At 34.0% G+C, this 5397-nt stretch overlaps 1 long non-coding RNA gene across 1 annotated transcript; it reads right to left on the bottom strand.

The window, feature by feature from the left end:
• Positions 1-4062: 4062 nt before the first annotated feature.
• On the bottom strand, positions 4063-5044 carry LOC108361383 (uncharacterized). The gene is made up of 2 exons (XR_001847286.1): positions 4885-5044; positions 4063-4714 (listed from the first exon to the last, which is right to left on the bottom strand). It is a non-coding gene; the product is annotated as an uncharacterized LOC108361383 (long non-coding RNA).
• Between the last annotated feature and the right edge of the window lie 353 nt (positions 5045-5397).

Below are 5397 nucleotides of genomic sequence, written 5' to 3'. Positions count from 1 at the left end.
CTACCTTAGGTCAATATTGTATTTTGGAAGTACAAGAAAAACGGGAAGAAAAAAAGCCTTTTAGTTGAAAAAGTACTAAATTGTATGCCTTCTCAACAGCGTTCCGATTATCTGAATTGGTATATATATGGCTTGGTAGTCTCAAAAAGTTGTAGATAATTAAAATAATAAAATTAGGCGTGTTTTTATTCACAGGAATATGATAATATGCTTAAAATTTTTGAGCTGATGAATACCCATCTAGAACAGTATGGCATATATAATTCCTTATATAAGCCGCATCACTAAGAAAATTATCCCTTATGAATTTGAAATGTTTCCCTTATATTGTACAGGCCAAATAGAGGAATTCATTTACGTGTGATATTTTGTCCCCCTCTTTCAAATGGGTTTCTTGTGCGCATATATCAGGTTTGATAGCTGTTGACCATACTAATAATGCCTCATACTCAGTTTTACTAGATCAATTCGTGTTCTCGAGAAAAAAAAATTCACGATTCAAAAATCTGAGTATAGCGGCCAAATTATTTTCTCAAAATTTTTAAAATTGTTCGCTTTTTCCCTATATTTGCTTTTATGGTATTTGCCACAAAATATAGGCCAAAAACGATAAATCTTCAAAATTTGGAGAAAAAAGATTTTCCAGATTTTTGGATCGTGAATTTTTTTTTTTCGGAGAACACGAAGTGATCTAGTAAATCTGAAGAAATGCATCTAGATGCTCTAGGAATATTTCTGCATCAAAAATAAAATTTAAAAAAAATGTCGCTTACGTTATTTTGGCGGTTAGGGCTCGATATATCGATGCCTGAGTGGAATATCGACCTATCTCGGCAGCCAGGTCGAAAACACTCGATATCAGAAAACTTTTCAACGCCCTATTTCAAAATTTGGCTGGAAAACGCCCTATTTTAGAATTTGATTGAAAAATGCCCTATCTCAGAACTCGGTTCAAAAACACCCTATCTCAGCTGGCGATCCAAAAACGCCCTATCTCAGCACATTTTCAAAGTATTTTCATTTGAGATAGGACTTTTTTGAACCGAATAATAATAATAACATACTATATACATATGTAGTTTCAACATAAAAAAAATTATGTACACATCATTAATTGTCTATACATATCTACATAAGTCAATATATGTGATATATATGTACATACATTAAATATCGTCGTTTAAAGTACAAAACCGTGTATCAACAAAATGCATAACCGCCTATCAAGATAATGCAAACCCACGTATGCGAGGTTGCATAAATTATTTTCTAGAGAGTAAAAACACAATCAAATTCGGCCGCAGCTGCAGTTCACCAGAGAATGCTGCAAATGGAATGGTTCATCACTGAAGTCAAAATAATATGTTGTAACTTACGTGTGTCTTAATTACAATACCAGCACAGGTCGGCCAGGAAAACACTAAGGAAATGACCTAATAAATGCAAAATTATAATTTACTAGCTTACACCCGCGGGTTTCACCCCGTTAATTTTTATTTCTGTGACCATTTCGTTATAGCTCGTTATTTTTTAAGCGAGTTAAGGTATTTAGGCCATTTAAAACTATGAAATTATGAAATCTCGTCTGCGCGCTAGGCATAGGAAAGATATCAATCCCTCTAAGTTTACCTTAAAATGGTTCCAGATATACGGCGCGTAAACATGTAACCTTCTTGGAGGTGCCACGGCGGGTTCTAATATTTCCAACTAAAATTCATAAATTTAAAATACTTCCAAAGATTTCCTATCCTTCCAGAGATATGTATTAAGAAATTTTTAGTATGTATTGGAGGCGACATGCCTCCTTTTTTAATAACTCACATTTTTTCCATGAGCAATTGAAACATTTTGTATACACAACTCCATACCAAGTTCCAGTATTCTTCCACAAACACTTCCAGGGATATGTGGCAAGAAAAAGTCAATTTGCACAGAAAGTGCCACGCCCCTTTTTCTTATAACCCTAATCTTCTTTCATGAATTTAGAATTGATTTTACATACCCCAGTACCAAGTCCAGTACTCTACCATGAACACCTCTAGAGATATGCAGTATAAAAGTAAATTTGTACGGGAGGTACCATGCCCCCTTTTCGAATAACGCAAATTTTTCTCCATGAGTATGGAATTAATTTTGTATACACATCTCGGTGCCAAATTCCCGTCCTCTGCAATAAACACCTCCAGAGATATGCAGCATAGAAAAATCAATTTGCATGGGAGTTGTCACATCACCTTTTCCAATAACTCACATATATATTTCCATACCAACCTTGAGTACTTTACCCCAAACATTTGAAGGGATATGCAATATGAAACTTTCAGTCAGTATTGGAGGTGCTACGCCTCTTTTCCAAAAACGTCCATTCCGTGTTATGAACATGATTTCTCCGTGAATATGAACATGATTTCACACAGTGTTGGAAATCTGTTAATCTGATTAACGATTAAAATGTTAATCGCGTTTGACGATTAAAATTAATTAGTCGTTATCAACTGTACGATTAATGATAACATTTTTTGAATCCTTTACTTGTGCAGAATATTGCTCACTCTACAGTTTCTAGTTATATTAGCAGTAAAACCAAAAATTCTTCATACTAAATATTCGTTGGCATCACAACGTCTACAACAAGTCTAGAATAGCGACCGTTTAGCTATGAAATAACCAAAAGTGCCTATTTTTAGAACTTTTTACGCTGATTTCAACGATACCAAATTTATATTTTTTATTATCACTTAATTCTTAAAACCCAAAAGTAGATCATGATAAAATATGTATATCAAACTAGCTTATACCCGCGGGTTTCACCCCACGTTTTTACACAAATATGAAAAATAATTTAATGATGTTATATTTTATTTCTGTGCCCATTTCATTATAGCTCGTTATTTTCTAAGTGAGTTAAGGTATTTAGGCCGTTTAAAACTATAAGTTATAAAATCTCGTCTGCGCGCCAGGCATACGAAAGAAATCAATCCCTCTAAGTTTTCCTTAAAATGGTTCCAGGTATACGACGCGTGAACGTGTAACCTTCTTGGAGGTGCCACGACGGGTTCTAATATTTCCAACTCAAATTTAGTAACCTGGCCTTGATAAAATACCACTTCTCATTACTGTAGCAAATGCCTCAAGAGAGCTTTAGATTATAAAGCCGAACCCGGCTCTCCTTTTCCATTAAATGAAATTTATTCTGGCACTTATAAAATAAATCTCCATAACAAATTTAAAATACTTCGTAAATTTGTACAGGAAGTGCCACGTCCCTTTTTCTTATAACCCTAATCTTCTTCCATGAATTTAGAATTGATTTTACATACCCCAGTACCAAGTCCCAGTACTCTACCATGAACACCTCTAGAGATAAGCAGTATAAGAACAGTAAATTTGTACGGCAGAACCATGTTCCCTTTTCGAATAACGTAAATTCTTCTCCATGAGTTTGGAATTAATTTTGTATACACATCTCGGTGCCAAGTTCCAGTCCTCCGCAATAAACACCTCCAGAGATATGCAGCATAGAAAAATCAATTTGCATGGGAGTTGCCACACCATCTTTTCCAATAACTCTCATTTTTCTCCATGAGTATGGTATTAGTTTCACATACATACATACATATGTATTTCCATACCAACCCTGCAAAAAATTGTGCGACTAATCTCTAAAGAGAGTATTCCGAGATTACTCTCTATCGGGTACAGTTGGGCATTAATTAGTCGCAACTAGTCTCATACGGGTACTAATGGAGATCAATTAGTCTCGACTCATCCCTTGCGGGTACGATTGTATGCAGTACACAAAACTTCAAAATTTTTACAAAAAAGGTTTATTTTTTTAACGAATTTATAACAAAATGAAAGGTAATTAAATTACCTTTATTTTAAAATGTGTTACCATTCATGATTCTGAAACATTTCTTTTAAACAAGTCTCGGCTAACAACTTTGTGTTTCACACTCGCATATGGCAGTACACAAAACTTTAAAATTTTTATAACAAAAGTGAATTTATTTAAAATAATTTATATATAAAAGAAAAGTAATTAGACTACCTTTATTGTAATTAGTATTAACAACAAGAATTTTTAACCATTTACAAAAAAAAAGCCTTGGCTTACAACTATGTGAGCTTCGTACATGTACTCTGCACTCGCATAAGGCAATACACAAAACATGGATTTTTTTGTAAAAAAAGTTAATTTTTTTGAAAGAATTTATAACAAACATAAAAGTAATTAAATTACCTTTATTTTAGTTAGTATTAACAACAAGAATTTTTAACCATTTACAAGAAAAAAAGCCTTGGCTTACAACTATGTGAGCTTCGTACATGTACTCTGCACTCGCATAAGGCAATACACAAAACATGGATTTTTTTGTAAAAAAAGTTAATTTTTTTGAAAGAATTTATAACAAACATAAAAGTAATTAAATTACCTTTATTTTAGTTAGTATTAACAACAAGAATTTTTAACCATTTACAAGAAAAAAAGCCTTGGCTTACAACTATATGAGCTTCGTACATGTACTCTGCACTTCAACATTGCGTCACATTAGCGGTTAGGGGTAATGGCTTCTGCTGCATTCATGCACTGCAAAGCGATTGCATTATTTGATGCCGATTCTGGAGTTGATGGCGTTGTGATGGGATCGTAGTTCTCTGTTGGGAATATAGAAACCGAATTAGAAACTGTAGTATCCTTGCCGGTTGCATCCTGTAAGTAAGAAAACAGTAAATAAATGATGTAGTTGAAAAATTACATTTCGGGTTTAGTTATTCGTACAATAATTTTGGTTTGCTGTGCCCAAACGCGTTACCCGAATCAAAATCGTTGTATAAGTAACTAAACATTTTCTAATATTTCTGAAGCTTTCTTTTACGCACCTTCTTCTCTTCTTCACTGTGAGTGGTGTAAGTTTAAACGAACCGTATTGAGGCTGGATGGAGCAATGGAGGTAAAGCGAAATGCGCTTGCTTCGCGTTGATCCTTGAAATAGCAGGGTGTGTCTTTTTCGAGCATATCGCTGGCGAGGACGATCAGGTAGCGGGGTATGAGTATGGTATTAGTTTCACATACATACATACATATGTATTTCCATACCAAGTTTGAGTGCTTTTCCCCAAACTTTTGAAGAGATACGCAATATGAAACTTTCAGTCAATATGGGAGGTGCTACGCCTCTTTTCCAAACACGTCCATTTTTTTCCGTGAATATGAACATGATTTCACACAGTGTTGGCAAACTGTTAATCTGATTAACATTTAAAAATTAACGATTAAAATGTTAATCGCGTTTGACGATTTACATTAATTAGTCGTAGTCAACTGTACGATTAATGACAACATTTTTTTAATCGTTAATCGCTGGCTGCGATTACGTTTACTTAATTTAAAAC

Source organism: Rhagoletis zephyria, unplaced genomic scaffold (genome assembly GCF_001687245.7).
Source record: "Rhagoletis zephyria isolate East Lansing unplaced genomic scaffold, Rhagoletis_zephyria_1.1 Rzeph_scaffold_00750, whole genome shotgun sequence".
Lineage (NCBI taxonomy): Eukaryota > Metazoa > Arthropoda > Insecta > Diptera > Tephritidae > Rhagoletis > Rhagoletis zephyria.
The sequence above is the reverse complement of the archived record's forward strand: the minus strand, read 5'-3'. Positions and strand labels throughout refer to the sequence as shown.